Source organism: Emydura macquarii, unplaced genomic scaffold, assembly GCF_026122565.2.
Source record: "Emydura macquarii macquarii isolate MOO-44397 ecotype Brisbane River unplaced genomic scaffold, CSIRO-AGI_Emac_v2 contig_2897, whole genome shotgun sequence".
Taxonomy (NCBI): domain Eukaryota; kingdom Metazoa; phylum Chordata; order Testudines; family Chelidae; genus Emydura; species Emydura macquarii.
The window spans coordinates 27,282,698-27,295,071 of record NW_027133034.1 but is presented as its reverse complement, the minus strand read 5'-3'; the positions used below and the strand labels follow the sequence as shown (position 1 = coordinate 27,295,071).

The window sequence follows — 12,374 nt, the reverse complement described above, 5'->3', positions numbered from 1 at the left end:
TTCATAGAAGAAAAGCTGACTGAAAATTCAGAAAGCAAAAACTGTTGCTATTGTGCATTGTGATGTTCCATTGACCAATTGATTGAAAATCAAATGGCCTACTGGGAATGAATTTAGATGGCTAATCTGATTTTCTCTATTTCTCATTTGCCCTCATAAAATTAGAATGGATCATCACTGAATCACATAAAAAACAAGTTTAAAACAACAAATGTTAGTTTGAAACCTGCCACACGATTTCCACTCAAGCATGAAGGGCAATGTTAAACGAGACTAGTTTAGTGTAAGCAGCAATAATACAATACATTTTAAATTAATTTTATTTAACCAGATGTTTGTGTTCCTCCCGCCCCCCACAAATTGCCTGTAACAAGCACAGAAAAGGTATTCTGTTAAAAACTTGTCATTTTAACTATGGATTGTCAATATTGGTGAAATCTCACCAGAGGTTCTACTATTTTGTTATTGAAAGAAATTATATTTCTGCATTGCATCAGAGCCACAGAACAATCCCTGCATTTTCACAGGAGTCACACAAAAGGGTGAATTCTTACCTGACCACTCAGTTTCTCTAAGCCTAGGTAAAGTTGCACTCTGTGGAATCTCATGACCAACTGATGAGGTTTTTCAGGACATGCACTAAATTCTTCTCTTGCAGGGATACCTTGTGACCTCAAGTTGATGCTCAATTTAAGGAAGATCTTTTTGTGTCACTAAGAACCAACAAAACAGCATTCCTAATTGTAGTTTACTCCACTTAGAAGGATAGGATTGCTGTAGACGCTGATATGTATCTGCTCTCCTACAGCCACACCATACTTCCTCTCAAATATAGTTACTCAGTTCTATCTAAACCAGGTGAGTCTGAATGTCCAACAAAGGAGAGGCAAAATGAATTAGAATTTACCTTGGGAGACTTCAAAATGAGAAAAACTAGGCAATTTTCGGGTCTTGTTCTGAAATCCCAGAAAGAAGTGTACTATGTAAGAGCTTACTGACTAAGTTGTTATAATTATGTGAGAGCACCACTATAGTTAAGGTTGCATCATGACCAGAGCTTAATTTGTGCCTGGGCTTAGGTATGGCACCTCTTTTTATGCTGGGGCAGAGCCATAGCAACTGTTCTGTTAGTGGCATGCAAAGCGTGACCTCGCATATACTGTGTGTGTGAGGTTACCCTGTGTGAAGGACGCCATCATTATTTCTTGGGCCCTGGCACCTCTTTCATTAGAAATTAAGAACTGATAAGGACATCAATTTAAAGATCAACCTTTCTAAATCCTCTAAAATCTACATAGTCAGTCAGATTTATTTGAAATTTGGTGTGCCTCAGGAGGGTGCAGGGTAGGGTTAGTGACCCAAATTTGGAGCCAGAGATTCCAAAGAACAGGAAGTTTCTAGGCATTTCTCCCCCTCCCCCCCAAGCTAGAGATCAAACTATTGATGTGATGCAAGTCAAAATGGTCTCAATCGGTCAAGTTTTACCCAAGGTAGTGCACAGCACTAAACCTTTGGGGAATCCAAACTGAGAACAGTATTTAAGAAAATGTAACATTTTTACACTACGCATGCACCAACACAGAGAAACAGCTGGAAGTTGTCCATTCCCACCATTTTAAACTCAACTCTTATAAGTGCTCTAAAATCTCAATAGTTACTGAGATTGCTTTGAAATTTGATGTGCCTCATTGGATTGTTGGGTAGCATTAGTGATCCAAATTTGGGGTAATTTGACCAAGGGGTTCCAGAGGTCTACACTAAAAATGCTGCATTGGTGCAGGTACACTGATGCAGCTGCGCCGCTGTAGTGTTTAAGTGAAGACACTCCTATGCGGATGGGAGAGAGCTCTCCTGTCAGCGTAGTTAATCTGCCTCCGCAAGCGGCAGTAGCTATGTCGGCAGGAAAGATCTCCCGCTGACACAGCACTGTGTACGCTGGGGGTTTTGGTTGGTGTAACTACGTCACTCAGGACGGTGGACTTTTCACACTCCGAACGACGTAGTTCTACCAACATAGGTTTGTGGTATAGACCTGAAATTACACGCACCCCCAAAAACCCAGTTTCCTTCTGCTGCCATGTACTACTAAACTGAGAAGTATTAATCACTGGATGAATCACAGACCCCCTTGGTGTGTGAGAATTCACCCTTCAATTAACAGAAGTCAGGATGAGTACATCACAAGCCCCCACCTAAGACAAAAGGAGCTTGGGACTGAATGGCTAGAGGTTGCTACAATTTGTGAGTCACGTGTGGCAAATTTACCGGGGGTGGGAAATAGAACCAAAGTCTTTGGGATAAAAAAATTAGACCTGTGAATGTATCCTGGAAGGGGAGAGGTATTAGGGGGCAGAGGAGTGGGTGAACAGGGGAGGTGGGGTTGCAGCGAGGGAAGGGGGATAAATAAGGATGAATGGTAGGGGAGTCAAGAGAGGTTGGAGGGGGGGCGTCAGGAGAGGGAGGCACCCCAACCCCACTGCACCCCCAGCTCTGCCAGTGCACCCAAACCCCACTACACCCCCCAAGCTCCTCCAGTGAACCCCAATCTTCCTGTATGCCCCACAGTTCTGTCAGTGCACCCCAACACCATATACAAGCTATTAACCAATGTTGGAAGAACATTAACTGGGAAGTTAGATGGTTCAGGGCTGACCAGAAAATGCGTGCTGTATGGCACAGAAGCATTGCAAGCTCTGACAACTCAGTGCTTCTTGGAGATGAGTTATATCTAATGGAAAAGAGGCTCTTTCTCTTAAACATAAAACTGTCAGTATTGTGAAACAGAAACCTGGGCTGTAATCTCTTTTGCTGGCCCTTCCATAAACTCCACTCTCCAGTTATTGTGAAACATGACCAGAGACACTGCTCCACTGTGACATAGTTAAGATTAACATTTTGTCACGGTTATTTTTAGTGAAAGTCAGAGACTGGTCATGGGCAATACACAAAAATTCATGGAAGACCATGACCTGTCCATGACTTTTACTAAAAATAACTGTGACAAAATGGAGTTGATCGGGAAAGGGGAAAGAGAGGGGCGCTTGAGCCCCGCTGTGGGGGTCCAACACATACCGCTCATGGCAGCTGACAGCTCCAGGGCCTCCTTGCTATGGCTGACAGCTGCAGGGCTGGCAGCTGGGAGCTCCGCGCCCCCTCCCCCCCTTCCCATGGCAGCTGACAGCTCCAGGGCCCCCTCCTGCCACCTGAAGTGACTGGGAGCTCCAGGTCCTCCCAACTGCCTGCATCAGCTGAGAACTCAGAGGCCAGCAGCTTGAAGCTCTGGGTCCTCCTGCCACCCGTGGTGGCTGAGAGGTGGGGTGCCCCGCGGCGCTCCAGGGCTCCTGCCAACTGACACTTCTTGCCCCGCCACCTTGGGGCTGGAGCGGAAAATGTCACGGAGGTCTCAAAGTCACAGAATCCATGACCTCTGTGTCAATCTTATCCTTAAACATAGCAGTTCCTTAGCTGCAGCCACCGCATGTAATTTAGAACCCAAGAACCACAGGATTAGCAAAGACTGTAAGGGTCATCTAAGTCTAACCCCCTGCCTACATGCAGGATGACTTGCATGATGCGAGTCAGATTTTAGAAGGGGGAAGTAATGGCAACAGAAACATCTGTAGTCACTGAGTGAAGACTTCAGGGCAATGTGTTCCCTGCCTGCAGTGGGAAGGCCTGGGTACAGTAGTGGGGAGAGGAACACACTGAATAGATCGGGAGCATGGCTGAGGAGGTGTGCTAAAGCAGGACTGGAAGGGTGCAGCTGGTGGGTGGGTGGGTGATGCAGGGGGACTCAGTATGCTAATTACAGAATATGATATGTACAACGGCCTACATGACTCCTAACAAAAATACATCTTTTCCTGTTCAAAGAACTAGGAAATCCAACAGCAAAATACTAGGTTAACACAGAGTTACCAGGTGGCTTGGTGGTATGTTGTCTCGAAGTAGAACGCAGAGTTGGGCAAAACTCAGCTTCTGAAAACCAGGAAATGCAGAGCTGTGCTTAACTCTGCCCTCTTTCAGGAATGCCTCAAGATGCCCCTTTAACACATCTGCCTTTACTCTGCCAATCCCACAGATGTACAAGCTCTTCATGTCTTTTTACACTCACCCTCAGGATTCCATCTCACACTATTAAGGAAAAAAGAAAAAAAGGTTGCCCACATCACCTTCCCTCTACCCTCTTTGAGCCATGTCTATATATGCACATAATCACAACTGGCCCTTGGCAATGAGAGAGTCAGGAGGTTCCAGATCCTGGCGTACACCCACATGTAGCCAACTTTCCCAAAAGAACACCGCATGTGTACAATGTATAGCCTTTCACAACTCCCTTACGCTCAGAGTACATTTACATTTGAGTGGGGAGGTGCGATTCCCAGCTCGTGTAGATCTCGTGTAGCTCTGCTCAAGCTAACATGCTAAAACATTCAGTGTAGCCACAGTAGCGACTCAGCTTAGCCAACTGAGTACGTACACAGGTGGTCCAGGCAGCTTTGCACCCGAGACACCAGCTGTGTTACCCTGGCTACATGGTTGACAGAGGGCAGAGTTGAGGATGCATGGGCCTGCTAACTCTGAATTCCCATCTGTCTAGCCTGATACAGTAGAGTGCTGGGGAAAAGCAGTTTATAATCTGCTAAACTGAACCTTGACCATATTCCGGCTCTGCACACCCAAAACTTCCACTGAAGTCAGTGATTGTACAAGAACCACAAGACCAAACCCTTCTTTTCTAGGCCACCCCTGACATTCCACTGTAGCCCTTAGGTGCCTTTGGGCATGTTAGATGTAGATTAGTATGGTTATATTTTATTGCTGAGGCCATTTCTAACTGTGCTATGTGGGCTAACAGGGGTAGATCCCAAGATTTCTGTGGGAGTTTTAGGTGTTTGTCACTTCTCAGGACCAAGCCCATACCGTGCAGTGGTTGTGACATCCGAGCTTTATTTCCCCACAGCTGCATCTATTGATGGACTCAAACTCACTTGTTTGGGTTGCTGCTGAGGGACAGTGGAGAAACACTTAAGCATGCATAAGACATGTAAAACTTCCTCTGAATTAACAGATTCAGTTTTAAACTTACTTTAGAAAACAACTAAGAATCTGTGTTTGTTTAATTAACAACAAATGTTCTATCACATTCAAAAATCACAAATTCATAGAGATTTGGAAAAGAATTCAGGGACAGTACAAACCAGCTGACTTTGTGTCAGAATGGGACATTTAAACAAATACCTGTTTGTGCAACCTGTGGACCTTTTTCTGACTCGCCTCATAAAAGTGACTGTAGGGGATTCCATAGTTTCAATCTTAGCCCAGGCCTCCAAATTGTGATTACATAGTGCATCAAATACAAGTACACCAGGATCAACCAATTAGAAAGCTAGTTTTTGTTTTACATGTTCAGCTGGGTGAATCAATGAGATTTATATTAAAACAAAGTAAAATGGGAACTTTATAGCTTCTATGAGGATCACAAACCCAGGTAATAATAAAGAAATCAACATCCCAACCAACCTGCAGCCAGAAGCTGCATGTACACAGAAAGGAATGCTCCATCTCTCTGCAGTCCCAACAGGCAGAGGATGTGGAGGCTTCATTGCTATTTGAACTGGTCTAGTCAGCCTAATCCTGACTAGATGAGATGAAGTCACTCCTCCGACCTCACCCCAAACACCCACCTACTATCCATTTCATCCTACTTCCTTCACACTCCACCACTCAAATAGGAACAAAGCGCCGAGGGGTCCAGTATAGGACCCATGTGGGCTGGTCATAATGAAATCAGACCATATTCTAAAATAATGGAGGCATAAAACAGAGTTTATTCAGCTGCCTTTCACTCAAGCTTTTAAGCATGGCAAAACAAAACATGTTTGCAGCATTTAACTGAGGCAGTTTCTGTGCTGCATGACAAGACAAAGTATAATAAAACAGTGATAATTTCATAGATTTTAAGTCCAGAATGGACCATGATGATCATCTAAACCGATCTCTTGTAGAACACTGCCCAGATACATTCACCCAGTAATTCCTACATTAAATTTGTACTAATAGCTGGGAGATTTGTTACAGACAACCAAATTTTGTGAATTAGGAAACATGCAGACAATATGTTATTGTAAAGGTTCCTGCAGCTTCCTAGACGACATTTAAAAATAATAATTAAGGTTTTTGGATGAGAAATGCTGTATAAATGCTCTACAAAAGTGTATATTATAGATAGTAACCTCAAAATTACCCCCCCACCACCCTTTTTTTTTTTTTTTTGGCAAAGGTTGCACAGTGAGAGATTTGAAACTAGAAGCCAGGTTCCCAGTCCAATGCTCTAACCTCTCACCCTCCTGTCTCCCAATGTACTTCAGTCATTTATTTTGATAAGTGTACAGTGGTTATAATACTTGCAAGAGATCATGTAGTATCCTAGTGTATTGTTGCATAAGTGTACTGTAGCATTTTATCAATGTTTGAAGGTAATTAAAATATATTTGAAAACTCTCTTCAGTATTCTACTATTAAATCTTTGATGAGAAGCGGGGTTACACCACCATGTTTTTGGGTGACAATTACTAGATTTGTAGTTTAGGAATATGAGAATTAGCAAGATTTTCCTGTAGTAGTAACTGAAAAACAGACCTCTTATTCAAGTAAAACCACAAATATACCAGTGATTATTACAATACAATTATATCAGTGGAAAAAGAGAGAAGAATAGTTATTGCTACAATACTATGAATATGGAAATTAGATATTTTCTGCTACAGATATCAAAATTACAGGTCAGTTATTTTGGACTTGATACTACAATTAAGAAGTTAAGATGTTCCAGTCTCTTTCTGCTAATTGTGGAGAAACAGTCAGTCAAGAATTTATGCAGGCTGTATTAGAAAGCCAAGCTCTTACAGCTCATTCTGTACCTTAAACTATTGTAATGCAGCAGCCAGAACCTAAGGAAAGGGAGAATAAAATAAATATATATATCAGACTTGCAGCCAGGCTTGAGCTAGATCCCATTATCTGGGGACATGAGAAAGGGACCCAGCGTAAAACGAGATATAAATGAACCATGCTGAGTTCCAATGTTCAGAACAGTGGATGTAAAAAGGGCTGTACATTATTTATAGTTAAGAAGGCAGGCACATCAGATAGGAATTGAAATAAAAGATACTGCTTGTTCACATTTGAAGCAAGCTCTGTGCTCATTTCAGAATGCCTTGTTTCCTATTATAAATTAATCATAGCAGTGGGGCCTATTGTCAAGCACCATGAAAATACAAAGATAGCTGACAGACAACCCATCATTTTAAAAGAAAAGCAAATTAGTTCTTCATAGAGCAGGTACCAACAGACAGATAAACACTCCTGGCTAGGAACAAGGAATACTTGGATATCTGTATCAATTTTTACAAGGCTGTTATGAAACTACTCCATATCTATACTTTTGTTTATTTCAACAAGGAAGCAAATACTGGGGACTGCAGAGTTTGAAAAATCACTTGGTTAGATAAGCAGTGCTATCAAAAGGCATAATAGATTTAAAGAAGTATGGGCTTCCTTTATTAGCTTAAGAACATCACCAGTAATGCATGGCCGAGAAGGGGGAAAAAATCATGTGTCATTCAGAAAAATCTTCATAGGCATCTGGAATGCAAACTACACTCACTCGTGAAAAATAAGAACAACTAACTGGAGCAGGTCATGGCTAAATGCCCTTTTAAAAAAAAATTATAAAACCCGTGGATTCTGTGAACGTTACATGTGATGTATTTGGATTAAAGTAACATATTCAATAGAGTCTCATGAAATTTTTATCTCAAATTTAATTATCATCCTCTTGGATGAGACTAGTGTCCCAGTGAAGTAAACGAACGGCAACGATTTCTGGCAGTGCACTGGAGCCATGCAGAAAGAAGCATTTACTGATAGCCCCCCCCATCTTATTTCATATCTTCATTATTGTGTGGAAGAGGGTGTAATGGACATCTGCAAATGATACTAAATTGGGAAGTATTGCAAATGCCAGTGAAAACAGAGAAATTATACAAAAGGACTCAGCTGGTTTGGAAATTAAAGTGAACTTGGAAAAATGCCAGCTAACATAGCTAGGGAAAAATAATCAGAGAGCCCATGGGAGGGAGAATCTTGGAAAGCAGTAAAGCTCAGATAGGTGTAGGGGAAAATGAGATGGCAGCAAAAAGGGTCAGCACACTGTGGCTGCATATGCAAAGGAATCACATCATGGAGCAGGGAGGTGACCATTCTTGTCTAAGTGGCTCTTGTAAGAAGCTGTTTGCAATAATTCATTCAGTTCTGGGAAATTCATTAGCAGGAAGAAATTGATGCACTGGAGGAAATTCAGCAAAGAGCAACAAAAATATTTAAGGCACAGAAGTCATTAATTTATTTATTTGTCTACATAGGTTTGTATGTCATGCCCAACCCAGTAGTATCTGAGCACCTGTGAGGTTAACATAAGAGATGTATAATTTGGCTACGGGACACAATAACCAGGGACAGAATAACAGCCTACATTTTGAAGGATGTAGAAAGAACCCTGTGAGGGAGAGTTCTTACATGGTGCACAGTAACATGACTCGGAATAATGGGTAGAATTAAGACAGGGAAAAATTAAACTGAATACCAAGAAAGCTTCCTGACTGCGAGATCATTTCAACTGTGAACAGTCTCCCAAAGGAGGCTGTGGAAACTCCATTACCTGAGAATTTTAGAGGGCTGGAGAAAGCAATGGGAGGGTGGGGGGGGGTGGGGGTGGGGGGGGGGGAAGAAGGGTGGGGACGAGGCGACAGGGAGAGAGAGAAAATCCTGCACTAGCAGGGGTGTGGACTAGATAACCAAATAGGTCTTTTCCATAGCTAATCTTGAATGATTCATTTAGAATCCGACTCTGCTTTGAATACCCTTAAGTCCGCTGTCTTTAGAAAATGGGAAACAGAAGTGAAAACAAAAAGGCAAAAATTAAAGAGAAAATGAAAACATAATATAAATATTCTTCTCCAAAGTTCTGCAGAAAGTTAACTTGGCTTTGGAACAAAGTAAAGTGTCAATGAAACCAGCATAACTGGACTTGTACCAAAGGACTGTGTTATATCACCACCTCTCTCACACAGGCTACTAGCTCTTTTAAAATGCCCCTTCTCTATAGCAGCGTAAGGAGTGTGCCTGTGAGGTGGACGAACCCAGAGTTCAGGCTGCAGCCCAAGCCTGAATGCCTACACTGCAATTAAACAGCTCTTTAGCCTGAGCCCCATGAGCCCACGTCAGCTGGCACGGGCCAACCATGGGTTTTTAACTGCAGTGTAGACATACCCTAAGGGAGCTAGCCAACGGAGTTTGCCAGTGGAGGGAGGTGAAGATGTATGTTGTTTTTTGTTTCCTTAACTTTCAGGTACTTTACAAGGAAGAACCTGCCATGGGAGGAAAATGGTGTGTCGCCAACACCACTGCTAACTCTTCCTCTGCCTGCGCCCATGTGGGCCCACGGCAGACAGGCATCCACCCAGACCTGGTCTTGACTTGCTGGAAAAGCAGCCTGCATAACCTTGCCAATGAAAACCACATAGGGGGATCCACGAAGTGAGAGAGGTGTCTGTTGGTGGAGTCCCTCAAGAAGCAGGTAAGAGAGCTGGAGGAGGAGGTGGATCATCTGCGTAGCATCCAGGAGTGCCAAGACTTCACCGATAGGATGCAGATGGAGACATCTGGGGTGGATGATGCTAGCCGACCACAGATGACTGGAGCAGCACCAGAGAAGGAAAGAGAACCAGCTGCTCCAGGAAGAGGAGACTGGCTGCTAACAACCTCAGGCAATACACAGAACTCCACCCACCTCCCAGGTCCCCTATTCATTGACGTGAAGAACCGGTATGAAGTACTGGCAACAGGAAGTGAGGAGCAGATTACAATTGCTGAGGAGGAAGAGCCATTTGCCCCCAAGGCTGGTAGGCTCATGGCCACCACACCCAAGAGAAGAAGAGGTAAAATGCTGGTAGCCGGCATTCATCTGCTGACCTGACCTGATGACCCAGGAGGTGAGCTGCCTATCTGAGGCCTGCATCTGATACATAGGTAACAGAGGCTCATCCATCCCTCTGACCACTACTCCATGCTGCTCATTCACATGGGAACTAATCATACTGCCAGATCTGACTCTGAGCAGATCAGCAGTGACTACAGGGCTTTGGGAGGTAGGGTGAAGGGGCACAGATTATATTCTCATCCATCTTTCTGGTTGAGGGTAAGGGACCAGGCAGGGGGACTCGCATCCTGGAGATGAATGACTTGCTGCGCAGATGGTGTTAATGGGAGGGCTTTGGCTTCCTTGATCATGGGATGCTGTTCCAGGAAGGAGTTTTGCTGGGAAGACATAGCTCGACTTGACCAAGAAGGGGAAGAGTATCTTCATGCCCCAACTCTTCAACCTAATGATGAAGGCTTTAAACTAGGTTCAAAGGGGGCAGGTGACAAAAACAGACAATTCAGATGTTGGGGGGGAGGCATGGAAAAAAAATCACAGTAGGGTCATAGGAGCAACAAGAGAAATTGGTGGAGGAATTTGCTCAATATCTTAGATGTCTGTACACAAATGTAAGGAATATGGGGAATAAACAAGAAGAACTGGAAGCATTAGTGCATAAGATAAATTATGATTTAGCTGGCATCTCAGAGACTTGGTGGGATTAGTTTCAGAACTGGAATACTGGTATAGAGGGCTGTAGTTTGTTCAGGAAGGATGGGCATGGTAAAAAGGGAGGAGATATTGCATTATACGCCAAGAATATATACACTTGGTCTGAGGTCCAGAAGGAGGCAAGTCTGATTAAATATAAAAGGGGTAAAAAATAGGGGAGACATCATGTTAGGGATCTATTGACTCTAGAACAAACAACAGAAATAGCCAAAACACAAGATGTAATAATGGGGGACTTTAACTACTCAGATATCTATTGGAAAAGTAATATGGCAAAACACAACATTTACAATAAGTTCTTGGAACCTTTTGTTCCAGAAAGTGGAGGAAATAACCAGGGGGACAGTCACTGTAAACTTGATTCTGACCAACAGGGAGGAAGTGGTAGCAAATCTGAAGGTAGAAGGCAATTTGGGTAAAAATGATCCGTTTCATGATTTTAAGGAAAGGAAGGAGTGAGAGCAGCAGAATAAAGACAATGGACTTCAGAAAAAGCAGACTGGTAACTCAGACTGGTTACTCAGAGAACTGGTAACATAACATCTTGTGGAAGGAAAATATAAGGGAAAATGTAGTTCAGGAGAGCTGGCAGTTTCTCAAGCAGACAAAATTAAAGGCACAACTACAAACTATACCAATGCGAAGGACAGAAAGGAAGAATAGCAAGGAGGAGCTCTTTAATGAAAATAAAAAAGGAATCTATAAAAAGTGGAAACATAGACAAACTGCTGTGGAAGAATACATAAGAATACCACAAGCATGTAGCAGCAAAATCAGAAAGGTTAAGGCACAAAATGAATTACTGCTGGCAATGGACATAAAAGGCAATTAGAAGAAGTTTTTTAAAAATACATTAGGAGCAAGAGAAAGATGAAGGAAAGTGCAGGTCCTTTACTTAACAGGGAAAGAGTGCTAATAGCTGATGATATTAAAAAAGCTCTGGTGTTTAATACTTATTTTGCTTCAGTCTTCACTAAAAAGGTTAATGACAAACTAGATACTAAACACAATTAATATAAATAAGGGAAGGAATGCAAGGAAGAAATGCAAGCCAAAATAGGGAAAGTCCAGGTTAAAGAATATTTAGATAAATTAGATGTATTCAAATCAGCAGAGCCTGATAAAATTCATCCTAGAGTACTTAAGGAACTACCTAATCCAGTGGTTCCCAAACTTTTTACCCCGTGCCCCCCCTACCCCTGTATATGCCCCACATCCCTCCCAGCTGGGAGTGGGACCATGGTTGGGGCCAGGGGCTGTGGCTGGGAGTGGGGCTGTAGTAGCCAGGGGCCATGGCGGCCAGGGCCCCGATGGCCAAGAGCTGAGGCTGGGAGCCGGGCACCAAGGCAGGGGCTGGGCACCGAGACTGCACCTGCAGGCCGGGTGCCGAGGGCGAGCCGGGGGTCACCGGGTACTAAGGCCGCATCCAAGCTGGGAGCCAGGAGCAGTGGCTGGGGGGCGAGGCTGGAGCAGAGCTCGGGGCAGAGAGGGGCTGGGTGGTGCTTCCTCTCCACCTTCCTGTAGTGTAGAGGCTGGCCCAGGCTTACCCCTGCTGCAACCCCTCAAGCATTCCTCTGCGCCCCTCTAGGGGACGTGCCCCACAGTTGGGGGACTTCTGACCTAAGCAATCTCAGAACCATTAGCAATTATCTTTAAGAAC

The 12,374-nt window shown here is 43.6% G+C and overlaps 1 protein-coding gene across 3 annotated transcripts in view; it reads right to left on the bottom strand.

Annotated features, from left to right (window-relative positions):
- Nucleotides 1-12,374, bottom strand: part of MCC (MCC regulator of WNT signaling pathway) — a 220,996-nt gene that overhangs the window by 118,167 nt on the left and 90,455 nt on the right. The gene's annotated exons all lie outside the window — the stretch shown is intronic.